The sequence below is a fragment of the Kogia breviceps genome, chromosome 3 (assembly GCF_026419965.1).
Source record: "Kogia breviceps isolate mKogBre1 chromosome 3, mKogBre1 haplotype 1, whole genome shotgun sequence".
NCBI lineage: Eukaryota > Metazoa > Chordata > Mammalia > Artiodactyla > Physeteridae > Kogia > Kogia breviceps.
Window position 1 is genome coordinate 64,713,426 of NC_081312.1, and position 18,758 is coordinate 64,732,183.

The 18,758-nt window shown below is 44.9% G+C and overlaps 1 pseudogene; it reads left to right on the forward strand.

Moving 5' to 3' along the window:
- The first annotated feature begins 6,773 nt into the window (after window positions 1–6,773).
- Window positions 6,774–6,936, forward strand: LOC131752307 (small ribosomal subunit protein uS14-like; annotated as a pseudogene).
- Window positions 6,937–18,758: the final 11,822 nt, after the last annotated feature.

An 18,758-nucleotide genomic window follows, 5' to 3' on the forward strand; every position in this document is an offset into this window, starting at 1 on the left:
GAGTTTTTTAAACTTGCCAAACAAGGAACTTCCCTGGTGGTCCAGTGGTAAATAATCTGCCTTCCAGCGCAGGGGACGTGGGTTCAATCCCTGGTCAGGGAACTAAGATCCCACGTGCAGTGTGGCAACTAAGCTCGTGCACCTCAATGAGAGAGCCTGTGTGCCGCAACGAAAGATCCCATATGCCTCAATGAAGACCCTGCATGCCGCAACTAAGACCCAATGCAGCCGGAAAAAAAAATCCCAAAAAACTTGCCAAACAAGAACACAGGTAGGTTCACTTATTGAATATTTGTTATGATCAGTATGAAAATGCTGATTTATAAATATTTCTGTTTGGTACAATTCTAGGTATAAAAGTAAAAAGATGTAAGAAAGGCAAAAGTAAAAAACTATGTAAAAAACAGAAAAACAGGGAGCACATAAAATTATTTTTAGAATTAAATCACAGCTGCTTTTACTTTAGTACCAACTATGACAAGATTTTTTCCAATTTTTAACTTGGAATATTTTTAGTAATTCAGAAGTCTTGGAAGAATGGTATAAGTAATACCATATATTAATAGCTTTTACCTCAGTTTACTGATTGTTAAATATTGTTAATATTTTCTAACAATCTAAAAAGTTACATCTTTTATTTGGGTAGTTGAGAATTATAACTTGTTTCTGTTTTTTTTTTTTTTTTTTTGGTAGTTTGCTTCTTGGTGATTAGGTACAGAGACAAAAAGACCCTGTGATAGGGCTTCCCTGGTGGCGCAGTGGTTGAGAGCTTGCCTGCCGATGCAGGGGACACGGGTTTGTGCCCCGGTCCGGGAAGATCCCACATGCCGCGGAGCGGCTGGGCCCGTGAGCCATGGCCGCTGAGCCTGTGCGTCCGGAGACTGTGCTCCGCAACGGGAGAGGCCATAGCAGTGAGAGACCCGAGTACCGCAAAAAAAAAAAAAAAAAAAAAAAGACCCTGTGATAGAGAATCATCCCCTCACTTTCATCAGTGCCTACCTCATGGTATCTGCTACTTGTAAGCCATTCATTTAGGGCATGGGTTCTCTTGGATCATAGCAAGGGGTGAAGAGGGGAAATAAGTGAATATTCTCTCATAAGGTGTCTCCCTCCCCTCCCCCCTCCTCTTTTTGATGATTACTTACTGGTCTGAACAATTAACCATGCGCATCAAGGCAGGGTGAATTCAATTTTCTTTTCTTCTTATCAAGTGAAGAAAGGTCAATCTTTCTAGGTTTTTCTGGTGTAGTGTATTATCCATCAGAAAGCTCGCTATGATTTTGGATTCTGCTATATTTCCCACAAACCTGTCTTCAGAGTTAATAGTTTATAGCACTCTCATTCAGATAAGGATTGGCGCTGGAGGATTTATGATATCTGCCTAATTTTCCATCACCATACCTTGACCTTGACTTTATAAGTTGTAGCCCATACAAAGCAATCGATTGCTACCCGATAGAGGCAAATGACCCTCTTTAACTCTAGAGCAATAGCTAATAAGGTCTTGATAATTGTGATTTATCCACTGTCAGCAGTGATTGCATGTGCCTCTCTGAAGCTGCCCTGAATTGATGGATGCAACCTGTATGACAGGAAGCCAGTTCCAGAAGCTTTCTCCTTTTATCCTTAGCATCCCCAGGGCTCCTAGAATGGGACTGATGAAGTCATTTTTCTTTCATTGTGGTTTTTTATATAATGAAATATGGTAAAAATTCATCTTCTCTTGAGCATGCCATTTTTCCCTTGTCAGATCTACAGTCTTTCCTTGACGGAACTGATTTGTTATCTACAAAAACAGTGGCCTTGCACTTCCCTTTTGATTCGAGGAGCTCTGGGTTGGCCAAGAGGTGTTTTCTTCTATAAATTTAGTAGTGGGTCAGTTCCTTCCTTAGCCAAGACATTTGGTTTCCCTTTTAATGAATTTGAGAGAAAAAGAAATATCTGTTATTGGTGACCCTCTGGAATACTCCAAACTGTCTCATCCTTCAGGCATCATTGACCAACACCCTAGGCAGTAGCAAAACCCTGTGTTAGGAGAAACCAAAACTAATTTTTCCATATGTCCCAGGATTGAAAGATACCTTAGTCATTAGTCAAAATGAGGATGTGATAATCTGGATCCCTCTTGTTTAAAGACGGCATCACATACGAATTTGAGGAACACTCAGAGTCAAGCTCTTTGTGCTTCTGGCTTGTCTGAAGTGAAAGCCTGTTGGCATGTCCTTTAAAACATTGAATCATGGGTAATACTGGATTTACTATTATCAGTAAAACAAGAATGTAGCTGGGGCAATAAGAGAAGATATTATATCCTGATGTTCAGCCCTGCCACAATGATACATTTTATATATTTTTTCCACTGGCTTTTGCTTAGTAGTATTTGATTTCAATTGAATTTGCATCTGAACTCCTATTTGCTTTTGTGTTTGTCCAGATTTATTAAATAAAAGTATGTTAAGCATTTCTTGGGCACAGGAAAATAAAGACTCCTTCAAGCTTTCTCAGGCCCTTTCTTCACTATACCCCACCTTCCACATTATTATAATTGTTTGTTATTATACAGACCGCTAGTTCCCCTCAATATCCATTTTCTCTTTCTTCTGTACAGATAGAATTTCTTATTTTTCTTTTCTTAAAATTAGTTATCTATTTTATACATATTAGTGTATATATGTCAATTCCAATCTCCCAATTCATCCCCCCCCCACCCTGCTTTCACACCTTGGCGTCCATATGTTTGTTCTCTACATCTGTGTCTCTATTTCTGACTTGCAAGCCGGTTCAAGTACAGACAGGATTTCTAGCTTTTAGCTGGGTGCATGGTTGCCCTGAGAATAAAGGCTACATTTCCCTGTACCCTTTGCAGCTAGTTGTGGCCATATGACTCTATTCTGGTCATTTGGGATGTGAGGGAAAGTAATGTGTGTAGCTTCCAGAAAGAAAGGCATGCCCTTTCTTTTTCCCTTCTTTTACTGTGCTGAGTAGAACGTAAACATGACAGCAGGTCATCTTAGAGCTTGTGGACAATGGCAACCCTCAAAGGATGGTAGTGCAACAACGTAGAAAGAGCCTTGGTCCCTGGACAACCCCATGGAATAGAGCAGATCTGTCAGCCCTACACCTTTATCTGGGCTGTTTCATGAGAGAGAGATAAATCTTATTTAACTCACTGCAATTTTGGGTCTCTGCTTCATGCATCCGAACCTGTATTCTAATTAAAAACCTATTGTCTGGGGACTTCCCTGGTGGTCCCTTGGGTAAGACTCTGTGCTCCCAATGCTGGGGGCCCGGGTTCGATCCCTGGTCAGGGAACTAGATCCTGCATGCCGCAACTAAGAGTCTGCATGCTGCAACTAAGACCCGGCACAGCCTAAATAAATAAATAAATAAATAAGTAAATATTTTTAAAAAGTACTAAAAGATTTCTCAAAACAAAAATGAAAAATACTCCCCCAGACCTATTGTCGCCTTTTGCAGTGGACTGAAGCTCCTTGGGGATAGGCACTATGTTCTGGTCACCATTTGTGTTCACCTAGTTCAGGACTAATTGGTTGGCTCTGGAGGTGGAACTGCAAACAGATTAGTTTTTTTCCTCCAAATGAAAGGACCTTTTTGATGAGACACAATTACATAGGGTACAAGTAAAACACAAGTAAACTTTTCTGCTGCCTCTTGCCTTCCTAGACTCAGTGGGGAGGGAAGGGGAGGGTCCCTAGGCGGAAGGGGAGGGTCCCTAGGCAGAAGGGCAGGATAAGAAATAACCGGGCTTTGTCTAGTATCCATGGTCCACTAGGATGTCGCCACCCTCCCCTCTCTACTGTTGGTATGGTTGGAACCTAACCCTATATGCACCCTTGCCCTTCTGCCTAGGGGCTCTCCCCTTTCTTCCCCACAGAGGCTAGGAAGGCAAGAGGCAGGTGCATGTCCCATTGCCTTAGGCTATCCCACTGAGCTCTTCTTGAATGGGGCCTGCTCTGTGGTTCAGATTCTGGAAGGTATCTGTGCTGGTAGCCTAGGCAGCCTATTTACTATATCAGCGTAGACAGGCATTTAGGGGTTGGGTTACAGAATCACATTAAGGGCCAGATACTTAGGGCCTGGGACCCCCCCCAGGCAAAAATGACTCATTGATCCTATAAAACATATGGATCCAAGCCAATTCTATGCTTACATTAAAAGTACCTTGTACCGTCATTGTCCAGTCAAGTCATAAACCATAACAATTGTTTGGACAAAGAGAATTTAATATATAGACTGTTAACTAGGTATAAAGTTGTTACCTAAGTAACCGAAAAGGCAAGAAAAGAGCACCAATGCATCACAGAGATAGCACCTGCAGGAAGCAACTACCACTCACAGGGTTTGGGGAGCAAAGAGTAGCGTTACTAAAATTTAGACACTGGGAGGAGGGGCCTGTGGGTGGAGCCCAGGCCTCAGGGGCAGGCACAGCTCTACTGGGACCAGCGTCTCAGAGCTTGGAGAAGGATCCTTGTGGGCTTGAGAACAGGACCACTAGGAAGGAGACAGCAGCCTGGATGAGGCTAGTATCACACGTGTTGGAAAAACTGCAAACGGGATTTAAATACGTCCATGGGGGTGGAGGCAGACACATTGCTGGTGTGATGCTCATAGGACTTGTGAGCAGACAGGAGTCCCTTCTCTCTCCTCCAGCCTCCCAGTCTCCCTTGATCAGAGTGGAACCTGACAGGGAGACTGCTGGCCAGGCAGAAATGTGGTTTGCAGATGCCTAGTTCCAGCACCACAGGGCACAGCATGGAAAGATGGGTTTGGAGCTGAGAGACTATAGCTTAGTAACTGGCACACACCTCAATGGTGTCTAAATTCAGACTGTTGCAAGTTGTGTCAACTAGCATGATAGGTAAGGCCTACAGACTTCAGCGACTTAAGGGACAATCTGGTGACTTAAAGGGAGAAAGACTTGTTCCAGGGAGATGAGGTAGATAAAACATCACAGGGCTGGTGATAGGAAATAAGTCTCAAAGAATGCAAAGGATTTCCATAGGCAAACCAGTGTAAGAAGGATGCTCCAGTGAGAAAGAACAATAGCTGCAAAGACCCAAAGGCGGGTCCAAACCCTTAAAAAGACTGAGTTACAGGGACTTCCCTGGTGGCGCGGTGGTTAAGAATCTGCCTGCCAATGCAGGGGACACGAGTTCGAGCCCTGGTCAGGGAAGATGCCACATGCCGCGGAGCAACTAAGCCGGTGCACCACAACTACTGAGCCTGTGCTCTAGAGCCTGTGTGCCACAACTACTGAAGCCTGCGCGCCTAGAGCCCGTGCTCCACAACAAGAGAAGCCACCACAATGAGAAGCCTGTGCACCACAATGGAGAGTATCCCTCAGGACAAAGCCTGAGCTACCCAAGTCTTTGGGCTTCCCTAGGATAAGGCAGGAGTTGGGGCATGACTGGGGGGAACAGGAGGCTCCCCCAGGACCAGCGACCTCCTAGGAATCTCACCCTCAGAGTAGGTAGGATTTTCTATCAATTCTTCCTCTCTAAGGGTGATGTTTTATGCTGGGCTGACTTGGACAAATTACTTAAAATTTCTGCTTAGGGAAGATTATTCCCACTTGATAAATAAGGAGGCTGAGGCTCTACAAAGTTATGTAACATGTCCATGATCACAGCAGCAGTGACTCAAATGACCTGATTTCCTATTGGACATCATTGCCTGCATATCCCCGTGGATATCCCAGCTGAGCACGGCCAGCATGAACGCCTTCCCCTCCTTCACACCTAGCGCCAGACCTTCTTTCTGGATCTCTGAAGTCACTTGGTGGCTATATGGTTTGGGTTCCTTCCTTCTTTCTACCTCCATGCCCCTACCTTACCCCATACAATCAATCATGAAGTCTTATAGATTTCACCTGCTAAATATACATTCTCTACTTTCTGTCACTGCTGGCTTGTCTTTTTTTTTTTGTGGTATGCGGGCCTCTCACTGTTGTGGCCTCTCCCGTTGCGGAGCACAGGCTCTGGACGTGCAGGCTCAGCGGCCATGGCTCACGGGCCCAGCCGCTCCACGGCATGTGGGATCTTCCCGGACCGGGGCACGAACCCGTGTCCCCTGCATCAGCAGGCGGACTCTCAACCACTGCGCCACCAGGGAAGCCCTGCTGGCTTGTCTTTATTCAAGTACTCACTTGATTACTGCTAAAGCTTTCCATAGGTCTTCCTGATTCCAGCTTTGTCCTCCTCCAATCCAGGCACCATTCTGAGGCCAGGGAAAGCTTTCAAAAACACAAAAATGTCATTCTCCTTTTTAAAAAAGCTTTCAGTGGCTCCCATGGCTTCCTGGAGAAAAATCCAAGATCCTTTATATTTCACAGTGAGGCCACCATAACATGGTCCCTATGAACTCCTCCAGCTTTGCTGGCCCCTGTCTCCCTATCTTGGGGTGGGGCAGGGGGACACCTGTGGCCAGGAAACAGGGTTGAGGTTCACCTTGCTCCCTCCACTGACTAAGCTATGGGCAAGAAACCACAGTGATGCCACATGGTGTTCTGTGTACCCCAGCAGGTCGCCTGCCTCTGATTTAATGGCTCAGCTGCTCCAGCCTTTGCTCACTGCAGTGCAGCAGTGATGCAAACCCTGCGGGCTTTCGTTTTCTGTGCTGAAATGAGCGTGTGAAGGTGCCTCTGGGTACTGCTTCTGTGCTCTCTTGTCTAGTCCTCTTCCTCTTTTTCTTTCTTTCTTCCTTTTTAAAAAAGTATAGTTAGCCTTTTGTCTCATTGCACCTGAGAAAGCAAGATGGGTCACTGGCAGCTCTCCTGGAGCCATGTGAGAAAATTCAGCCAGGGTTCTCCTCTTGCAGTGGCTGCTCAAGCCAGCTGGTCTGATCCGAAAATACCGCCTCCATAAGTGCTGCCAGTGTTTCCGATAGCACCCCAAGGATATTGGCTTCATTAAGTGAGACTAAGTGAACTTCCTGGAATGGGTCACCCAAGATATCTACCTGACCACAGAAACAATGCTAGATCTTTGTACATAAAACAAGTAAAAAGCAAAAACAAAACAAAACAGAAAACAAAAAAAAGAAAAGAAAAAACTAACAAAGTAAAACAAAAACAACTTCAAAAGACAGTATATTTATATTAGACAGGAATCTTTTTTTTTTTTTTTTTTTTTTTTTTTTTTTTTGCAGTACGTGGGCCTCTCACTGCTGTGGCCTCTCCCTCTGCGGAGCACAGGCTCCAGATGCGCAGGCTCAGCGACCATGGCTCACAGGCCTAGCAGCTCTGCGGCATGTGGGATCTTCCCGGACCGGGGCACGAACCCGTGTCCCCTGCATTGGCAGGCGGACTCCCAACCACTGTGCCACCAGGGAAGCCCTAGACAGGAATCTTTTAATGCAAAGGGCAGAAACTCAATTCAAAGTAGCTTAAGCCTAAAAGAGAATTTATTAACTTATTTAACTGGTAAATCTAGGGGTAGAGCTGGATCCAGGGATACAAATGTTATTATTATCATTATTATTTTTCTCTCTTTCTGTTCTGCTACTGTCTGTGTTGGCCACATTCTCTCCTATTTCAAGATGTGTTCCCTGTGTGCAGGAGGTGAAGGGCGGCATGGCTGCAGCCACCCCAGAGGACTGAGAGCTTCTCTCTCTCAACATCTCTCTATAAAATCCCAAGGAAATACTCTGATTCATTCTGCTTTACTCATTTGTCCTACCTGCTCTCCCCCTCCCTTGCCCCCCTCAATCCCTGGGTCCAGGAGGAAGGGGAACACCACTTACTACAAAGGCCTAAGATCAGAAGCCCATTGCTATGGTCGAGGGGTGGAGCACTCTGATTGAGACTTCATCCAGAACCACATAGAACTGCGGGGGCAGTTACCCAAAGAAATGGGGCTGTTGTTTTTAGAACACGGAGGAAAGGCATGTTGGGTAGACAAAAAGAAAAAAGACAACCAAAGAGATATCTCTACTATTATCATCACCTCCACTACAAGCACCATAACTGTTATTGGACAGCTACCGTGTTCTAGGCACAGAGCAGGTCCTTTATTACACAGCCTCTCTCGTAACATTACATATGACACTCACCATTTTATAAAAGAGGAAGCTGACGCTTAGAAAAGTTAGCACACTGGCTCAGAGTCATGGAGCTAGTCTGTCTGAGGCCAGGCCTGTGCACTTTGTACTGCACTAACCTTCTCCTGGTTGGGGAGTCCTCTGTCTTGACATTGTATGTTAATTATGGCTCACAGATGGCCCTATGAAGGAGCAACCGGAAGAGGACATGACTTTTATTTATTTATTTATTTATTTATTTTTTTTTTTTTTTTTTTTGCGGTATGCGGGCCTCTCACTGTTGTGGCCTCTCCCGTTGCGGAGCACAGGCTCCGGACGCACAGGCTCCGCGGCCATGGCTCACGGGCTTAGTTGCTCCGCGGCATGTGGGATCTTCCCGGACCAGGGCACGAACCCGTGTCTCCTGCATCCGCAGGCGGATTCTCAACCACTGCGCCACCAGGGAAGCCCGAGGACATGACTTTTAAATTGACTTTTGGTCACATTGGCCGACTCATGTTTTTCTAATGTTGAAGGTGCATTTATTTTTATTTTTTTAAATGGAATTCCTTTATTTTAATTATTTATTTATTTATTTTATTTTTGGCTGTGTTGGGTCTTCATTTCTTTTTTTTTTTTTTTTTTTTTTTTTTTTTTTTTTTTTTTTTTGCGGTATGCGGGCCTCTCACTGTTGTGGCCTCTCCCGTTGCGGAGCACAGGCTCTGGACGCGCAGGCCTAGCGGCCATGGCTCACGGGCTTAGTTGCTCCGCGGCACGTGGGATCCTCCCGGACCAGGGCACGAACCCGTGTCTCCTGCATCGGCAGGCGGATTCTCAACCACTGCGCCACCAGGGAAGCCCTGGGTCTTCATTTCTGTGCGAGTGCTTTCTCTAGTTGTGGCAAGCAAGGGCCACTCTTCATCGTGGTGCGCGGGCCTCTCACTATCGCGGCCTCTCTTGCTGTGGAGCACAGGCTCCAGATGCGCAGTCTCAGTAGTTGTGGCTCACGGGCCCAGTTGCTCCGCGGCATGAGGGTTCCTCCCAGACCAGGGCTTGAACCCGTGTCCCCTGCATCGGCAGCCAGATTCCCAACCACTGTGCCACCAGCAAAGCCCTGAAGGTGCATTTTTGTGATCCAATCTGTTGAATGAGGTTAAAGAATCAGTACTTTTCTCGCATGGGCTGAACGTGACTGCCGAGGTGAAGATGAGGAGGGATGAGTTATTATTATTATTGTATTTTTATGTGAAAGGGGCGTCCCATGGTATCTTGTGCTCAGCAAATGTGACTTTCCTCCTCTTCTCAAGAAACAAACCAACAAACTGGGAAAAAACCCCTCTCTTGATTTTCCAAAATAATCCCAGCTTCACTATGCTTCCCAGTTCTAATAGATTAGGGCTGAGTTATTTAACTGGAACAGGGCTGCATAAGCTCATGCCAGGGGCATGAAAGCCCACCTACAGACATTTTAAATTCAGTGTTGTCAATAAGCATTTGTAAATACAGAAGCCTACAAAGCAGTTTTGCATCCATTCTTTTACTTTGGATTAAGTTAAAAAATCATTAACAATGGGTTTGCCACTAGCTGTTAAAGACAATAAGCATATGGATAAGTATCAAAAACAAAAGCATGGAAACAATTTACCCTTGACTCTGAGCTACATAGTGGGTTGAGGGAAGAAGTCAATGTTACATACATACTTAAACATATATACTGTATATACTTAAAATGTACTCGATCTCTTACAGAGTTCACACACACTCACATACAGTTTCAGAGCTCTGTGAACTTAAAACGTGGCTCACCTCTTCAGTGAAGAAACTTAGAGGCATTAATATGGAGCCTGGTTTTATCTTTTTAATTTTTATTTATTTATTTTGAAATCAAGATTTGGAGGAGTCTAATTCTCCTCAAATACAAATTCCCTGTATTTCTAATATATTCCCTTCTGTCTTTTTTTAAAAAATTGAAGTATAGTTGACTCACAATGTTGTGTTAGTTTCTGATGTACAGCAAAGTGATTGAGATATATACATATTATTTTTCATATTCATTTCCATTATGGTTTATCACAGGGTATTGAATGTAATTCTCTGTGCTATACTAGGACCTTGTTGTTCATCTGTTTTTTATATATAGTAGTTTGTATCTAGCCTGGTATCATTTTTTTTTTTTTTGTGGTACGTGGGCCTCTCACTATTGTGACCTCTCTCGTTGCGGAGCACAGGCTCCAGACGCGCAGGCTCAGCGGCTATGGCTCATGGGCCCAGCCGCTCCGCGGCACGTGGGATCCTCCCGGACCGGGGCACGAACCCGTGTTCCCTGCATCAGCAGGCGGACTCTCAACCACTGAGCCATTAGGGAAGCCCTGCCATGGTATTTTGGAGTTCCTTATTTCCACCAATATTCTTATCTCAAACCTCCACTAATTAAGATGAATTGAGTCTTCTTACTTGTAACTAAGAGACTGACTAATGTAACTGGATATTAGATGTGTCCCCCAGATACTACGACCAATGACAAATGTCCCTACTTCCTGTGAGACGTTGGACCACAAGGGATGTGGGATGTGGGATGTGCTAAGAGACTGTGGAACTGGTGTGGCCAGTATTCACCCCATCGTGTGCTTCAGGTGAGGGGAAAGAGGAGGGAGAAACATCATGGGGGTAGACCGTGAGAATCCTTTGGAGAAAGAGTTGTCAGTGTGTCTTCCTCAGGGATGGGGGAGCTCTCTCCTCCAGAGTAGTAAGCCAAATCAGGGGGCCTTCAGAGTTTCAGGTGGAGGGGCTGGTGCCTGTTTCTTTCTCACAAGAGCTGGCAGAATGAAGCAAGAAGGCACTGATGGAGGAGCTGGACTCCCATGGGTGCAGGAACCAAGGTGTGAACAGGTGAGGACACATGACAGAGGCAGTGGAACTTTACCATAATGAAGAGGATCTTATGGAGGGGCAAGGTGAACCCAGCATCAAGAGACTGGAGGTGGACAGTAGGGACACTAGAGCTGAGGGGATGGCATTTGTGGCCAGAATAGGGAAGAACCTTTGTATTCTATTACAAGTTAATCACTAAAGGGATGTTGCCTGTAAGGTTAAATTATACATAATGGCCCATCTCTGGGAGCCCTGCTTCCCAGGTAATGAGCTAAAATACCTAAATACCTTTGTTTAGCTCACAGGAAACATCCTGACCAGGCCCACCTGTGAATGACTTCAGGGAGGAAGAAATTAACACATCCCCTCCAGAGGCTGATGGGAACCAGGAAGTGTCTGACTTTACTCCCTCCCCTTTTAGTATAAAAGGAGCCTGAATTCTCACTCAGGCAAGATGGTTCTTTGGGCCATGAGCCCTCTATCTTCTTGGTCTGCCGCTTTCTGAAAGTTGCTATTTCTTGCCCCAGTAACTCGTCTCTCAATTTACTGGCCTGTCCTGTGGCGAGCAGTATGTACTTGGACTAGGTAACAGTACCATCTATAGTGGTGACTACATCAGGGTCCTTGGTGGGGAGGAGGGTTCCCCTGTGAGGAAGAAGTGTTGGTAATTGTGTGTCTGCTGTGCTGAGGCCTGCTTTTGGATTACAACTCCACCAGTGGAAGAAGATTTCACTCTCCCTGTCTCTTTTCCCTCCTAGCACTCCTGGTCCCTGGGGGATCCAGAGGCAGCAGAGGGCACAGTGGAGGAGGCGTAGAAGGAGCTGACTATGGCCCATGCATACCATTCTCAGCAGTTTTCCTAGCAGAGGTAGGTCCCAGTTGGGGAAAGAGAGCAGTTTTAACTGAATGTGAGTTTGGAGATTGGCTTTTTGACCAGGCTAGAATTTTTGCCTAAAATGACCACAGGACTTATGCTCTGTGGGACTGGAGAATCTCTGAGCCTCAGGTTGGGATGGAGAAGGTCTACATGTGAGTTTTGCAGAGGACATGCCTTTGGCTCATTCAACCCTGCACTCTATGGACCCAGAGTAGGACATAGCTAAACATCAGTATGAAGTGTTTAGAAGTGTTTACGCTGCTTCCTAAGTAACTATGCATGAACTAATTCTAACATGAAAGCTTTCGAACACTTAAACTGCATATCTGATTAACACAATCAATTCATATGTGTTCAGTCATTGAACATTGTTAAGCACCTCAGCTGGATACTGGGACTATCAAGATGAATAAGAGTTGCTTCCTATCCTCAGGAGCATGCAGTTTAGTGTGAGAAGCCCTAGTCCAACCTGGGGCTTTCCTCCTTCCGGTTGTAGAAGAATCACAGTGCTGTTGGTTTAAATGTATTGTCACTCCTAAGTCTGATTTGGTAGGTCTGTGTTGGGGCCTAAGAATCTGCATTTTAACAAGCATCTTGTTCTAAGACCACCCATGGGAAAATAATAATCTAGCCTTTTAATCAGCACCACATACCAGAGCAGTTTTTTTGTTTAAATAAATTTATTTATTTATCTGTTTTTAGTTTTGGCTGTGTTGGATCTGTGCTGCTGCACACGGGCTTTCTGTAGTTGTGGTGAGCAGGGGCTACTCTTCCTTGCACTGTGCGGGCTTCTCATTGTCGTGGCTTCTCTTGTTGCAGAGCACGGGCTCTAGAGCGCAGGCTCAGTAGTGGTGGTGCACAGGCCCAGCTGCTCCGCGGCATGTGGGATCCTCCCGGGCCAGGGCTCGAACCTGTGTCCCCTGCATTGGCAGGCAGATTCTTAACCACTGTACCACCAGGGAAGCCCCAAAGCAGTGTTTACTGCATTAGAACATGCATTACTGACTGCCACAGAATTTGCCCCTAGGATAGTATTACCCACTTGGATAAAGTTTCTGCCTGTTCTTTATTACATCAAATGAAAACAGCTGGATAGATTTTCATCAAATTAGAAGAGCATGTTCAGGCTTGTCTGACTTAAAAGACAGGGTAAAGGAAATGAACTTTGGGAGTTCCTAAGGAGGGGGTCCTTTGCAGAGAGGCAGCCATCTTCAGAGCAGTGTCAGGCACTAAATTCTGACAACGCTGCTTTTCCCAAGAGCAGGCTGGGCTTAGGGTGGAAGCAGCAGGAGTTTATTGATTTAACGGTGGTTAATGATTGATGTGAGTGGCCTCGGGGAGGCCAGGTACCTGATAACAGAATTTTCACAAAAAAATATGCAGGAGAGGGCTTCCCTGGTGGCGCAGTGGTTGAGAATCCGCCTGCCGATGCAGGGGATACGGGTTCGTGCCCCGTTCCAGAAAGATCCCACATGCTGCGGAGCGGCTGGGCCCGTGAGCCATGGCCGCTGAGCCTGTGCGTCCGGAGCCTGTGCTCCGCAACGGGAGAGGCCACAACAGTGAGAGGCCCGCGTACCACACACACAAAAAAAAAATATGCAGGAGAAAATGGACTGTAAGTGTGTGAACACAGAATGTTAATCCCCATTCAGCAGTTCGTCATGGAAATTTGGCCAAGGGTTCTTGCTTTCTCTGTTTTCCTGATTTTATAATTAGGACACTGCTGACTCTTTTTCATAAGTTTGTTGTAAGGAGTCATGAATGAAATACCGTGTTAGCACTTGGAAACTTTATAAAGGTGAGTATTTTTTTGAAAAGATGAGTTTTGTTGTATGTTAAAAATGCGGAATAAGTTAAATTTTATTGCAATATCTTGGACTTGGTTTCTGGCTTCCCTTATAGTGTATTGTTTATTTTCTTTATCGTCTGTTTTGATGACTCGGTTTACAAGTGTGATGCAGTTTTGAAATCACATGTGATTAGATTGAAAAAATCTAACATGGGAACCAGGGCAATTTGAAAACAAAGGGTAGGCGTATTTTTAGAAAGCTGAATAGGACTTTTAGAGATAAAACAAGCGTGGAGAAGTATGCTAAGCAACCGACTATGGACTTACAAATAGAGGAGTTCATTCTTTTGGTTATTAATTTGCTAAGGGACCTTGAGCCATGAATATAGATGAAATCTATGAAAAATTGACACATGTATTTAAATCAGGGCAATATATCACCACACCTAAGAGATGGTGCAATATGAAAGTCTTAAATATTTAACATAATGCTATGCCATATAATTACATGTATGGCATTATCTTTAATAGGAGCTGATTAATGAGGGTGACATAAAGCAAGGATGAATATTAGCTATTCAGACACTGATGTTCAGAGAGCCACCTGAATAGTCATTTTTCCTCTAAGTCCTATTCCTTAAGGATTATAGAAATGTCAATTGTTTTTGCAGTTTCCATTTCAAGAAGCAGTTATTCATAATCCCCAGAGAACTCCTCCTTAAAAGACTACAATAAAACTTAGACTTGATGGTGGTGACATTTTAGACCTAAATTACTGCCTTCATGGTTTAAATAATTATCCTGCTATGTCTGTGCAAGGGACTTTCAAATTGTTCCCTTCATTCCTGGCTTATCTCTCATCTCCACCACTTGACTAGTTTCTTGTCCCTTACAACTGAATGCAGGAGGCTGAACTTCTATTTTCCCCTTAAAATTATCCTGCTTGTTAGTAGTACTTCCATGGTAATTCATCTAAAATAGTTTTTTCAGCAATTCTTCTCAAAGGTCATCTCTGGCTGTCCATTTCTTTTTTCTTTTTGGCACTGAATAGCAGCTATGCACTGGTCCATCCTGGGATTTATATGTTTCTTCATCGCTCTTTCTCTGTTTCTGTACTTTCTTCCTCAACGGTGATTTTCTTTCTCTCTCTCCATATATATATGTGTGTGTTTGTGTATATAAAATTAAAAAAATTATTTATTTATTTGGCTGCATCAGGTCTTAGTTGCGGCACATGGGATCTTTTGTTGTGGCTTGTGGGCTCTTCATTGGGGCACGAGGGCTTCTCTAGTTACAGTGCGCAGGCTTCTCTCTAGCTGTGGCATGAGGGCTCAGTAGTTGTGGTACGCGGGCTTAGTTGCCCTGTGGCATGTGGGATCTTAGTTCCCCGACCAGGGATCGAACCTGCATCCCCTACATTGGAAGGCGGATTCTTAACCACTGGTCCACGGGGGACGTCCTTATAATTTTTTTCTTTACATAGAATTTTTGTGAGCAGTTTTAGGTTCACAGCAAAACTGAATGGAAGGTACATATACTCCCTGCTCCTACACATGCATAGCCTCCTCCATTATCAATGTCTCCCACCAGAGTGGTATATTTGGTACCACTGATGAACCTACACTGACACATCTTAATCACCCAGTGTCCATCACTTACATTACTCTTGGTGTTGTACATTGTATGGGTCTGGATAAATGTCTAAGGACATATATCTATCTTATAGTATCATACAAAGCAGTTTCACTGCTCAAAATATCTACTGTGCTCCACCTTTTCATCCCTCCCTCCCCCTAACTGTCAATTTTTAAAATAAATGATTGTTCAGTGCCTGTTATCTACTAGGAATGGACTAGTTGCTTAAGAAACAAACTAGGGCTTCCCTGGTGGCGCAGTGGTTGAGAGTCCGCCTGCTGATGCAGGGGACACGGGTTCGTGCCCTGGTCCAGGAAGATCCCACAGGCCGCGGAGCGGCTGGGCCCGTGAGCCATGGCCGCTGAGCCTGCACGTCCGGAGCCTGTGCTCCTCAATGGGAGAGGCCACAACAGTGAGAGGCCCGCGTACCGCAAAAAAAAAACCAACCAAACAAACAAAAACAAACTAAAGATAAGGTCCTATGTTATTAAGAATCTTACAGTCTGTGTGTGGGAAACCAATTATATAAATAAATAACCTAATGTAATAAGCTAAATTGCTTTAAAGTGGTTGTGTATCAGTGTCAATGGTATCATGGGAGAAATGGAGCTCATAAGTTGACCCGGAGAATGTCAAGGAAGCTTTCCAACAGACCTATCTTCTCTCTCTCTTTTTTCAAAAAAAATTTATTTATTTATTTATTTGTTTTTGGCTGCTTTGGGTCTTTGTTGCTGCGCACGGGCTTTCTCTAGTTGCGGAAAGCAGGTGCTACTCTTTGTTGCGGTGCATGGGCTTCTCATTGTGGTGGCTTCTCTTATTGAGCAGCATGGGCTCTAGGCGCATGGGCTTCAGTAGTTGTGGCATGTGGGCTCAGTAGTTGTGGCTTGTGGGCTGTAGAGTGCAGGCTCGGTAGTTGTGGCACACGGGCTTAGTTGCTCCATGGCATGTGGGATCTTCCCAGACTAGGGCTCGAACCCATGTACCCTGCATTAGCAGGCAGATTCTTAACCACTGTGCCACCAGGGAAGTCCCAGACCTATCTTCTCTAGTAGGAGTGTATGTATGCAGTGTGGAGAGTGGTTGGTATGGAGGTGGCAGGAGATGGCATCTACGCTGAAAGAATGGCATGTGCAAATGCCCAGCCTCTCTGGAGGATAAGGGGTGCTCAGAATAACCACAGGAGTGTAGTATATTTGAGGAACTGGCTGTGTGGTGGGGTGCAGAAGGAGATGAGACTTGGAAGGAAAGCGGGGACAAAGGTCGTGAAAGACCTTGAATATCATGCAAAAGGAGTTTATTAGATTTTGTCTTGGAGGCATTGGGGAGCCACTGAAGAAGTATGAGCAGTGTACTGATATGATTTTTTTAAAAAATTGAAGTATAGTTGATTTACAGTGTTGTGTTATTTTCAGGTGTACAGCGAAGTGATTCAGATATATATATTCTTTTTCAGATTCTTTTCCCTTATAGGTTATTACAAAATATTAACTATACTTCCCTGTATGTTAGAAAAATCTATTCTTGTGGAAGGGTGGAAAATAGACTAGAGGGCAGCAAAATTGGAGACAAGAAAGGCCAGTGAGGATGCTTCCATAATATTTAGTTTGGGAGACAAAGAGGGCAAGAATAGTACAGTGGGGAGGAGATGGAGAAGAGAGATTTATGAGGTACACAGGATTTAGTAATGATTAGATATGGGGAAAGAAAGAGGGAAGTTTCTGGCTTGGTCAACTTGGCATTTACCAAGATAGAGAAGACAGAAAAGGGAGCAGGTTTTTTTTGGGGGGGGGTTAGGGTGGGGTACGTGGCAGGGATTGAAAAGAGGAAAGATGTGTTTGGCTTTGAATAATGTGAGTGTGAAGAGCTGCTGGAACATTCAGGTGGAATGTCGAGCGGAAAGTGGGCTGCACAGTTCTGGAGCTAAGAAGAGAGTTCCAAGCTGGAGATATTAGCTTGGGAGTCATCTTTGTCCATAGGTGTGGTAAGTGTGAGTAGAACAGGCAAGTATGAGTAGAGCTGAGTAAGAGGAGTCAGAAGACAAGAGGAATAAGGAAAGGAGCCCAGGCTGTAGACATCAGGACTGTTCAACTCTAAGTATTTCAACTTGAGTCTCTCAAGAACAAGAAGATCCTTCTAGACAACCATGACATTGTTATTGCACTTCAGTTTATTATTTCAGTAACATTCAAAATCTTGTCCACACTCAAATTCCCAAAGCTGTTTTAAGATGTTTCTTAAAATCCAGTCTGGGGCTTCCCTGGTGGCGCAGTGGTTGAGAATCCGCCTGCCGATGCAGGAGACACGGGTTCGTGCCCTGGTCCGGGAAGATCCCACGTGCCGTGGAGCAACTAAGCCCGTGAGCCATGGCCGCTAGGCCTGCGCGTCCGGAGCCTGTGCTCCGCAATGGGAGAGGCCACAACAGTGAGAGGCCCGCATACCGCAAAAAAAAAAAAAAAAAAAAAAAAAAAAAAATCCAGTCTGTACTCAAGTTTCATGCATTGCACTTGACTGTTACCTTTCTTTCTTTTTTTTTGGTCATGTTGGGTCTTTGTTGCTGCACACCCTCTCCAGGCCCTCTCCAGTTGTGGTAAATGGAGGCTACTCTTCGTTGTGGTGTGTGGGCCTCTCATTGCGGTGGCCTCTCCCATTGCGGAGCACGGGCTCTAGGTGTGAGGGCTTCAGTAGTTGTGGCATGTAGGCTCAGTAGTTGTGGCTCGCGGGCTCTAGAGTGCAGGCTCAGTAGTTGTGGTGCATGGGCTTAGTTGCTCTGCAGCATGTGGGACCTTCCCGGACCAGAGCTCGAACCCACGTCCCCTGCATTGCAGGAGGATTCTTAACCACTGTGCCACGAAGGAAGCCTGACTGTTACCTTTCTGTAGTCTCAGTGTAGAAAGTCTTCCCCCTTTTTCCCCACCCCCGTTCTCCGTGACATTGAGTGCTTTGAGGGTCCAGGCCAGTTGTTCTATAGGACACTCCATGTTCTGGACCATAGTTAGATTTAGGCCAGCCATTTCCAGTAGCTCATCAGTTTGTACCTCCCACTGCATCACATCAGAGAGGTTCTAATGTCAGGAACAGGCCTCCTTTATAGTTAGACTTTTGACTGTTTTATCAGAAACTGCCCAAATTATTGGATCTGATATTTGGATCCAAATTTTATATATATATTTGGTGGCCTGGTCTTTTCCACAAAGTGATACATATTCTGAATCTCTCATCTTTAAAATATTGTCTAACCTAAGTCTACTTTGCTGCTGTTAATTCCCATTGTTTTTTTCTTGATTTTATTTTCCCATAGAAACCTGTGTTGCAAATAGCTTATTCTGAATGAAGCCTGGTGGGGTTCAAAGGAATCCACAGCCTTACTTAGGTCAATCTGGTTCACTGATGTAGCTGTGTTTCTGTCTCACCAACCACTGTCCCCTATAATTGTGATAGAGAAGACCATGTTTGAGGGATGGACAGAGAGAGAGCTGCCAGCTGAGAAGACTAAAGGGAGCAGCCAGATAGAGGAGAGGTGAACCAGAGAGGAGAGAATATGTATATCAG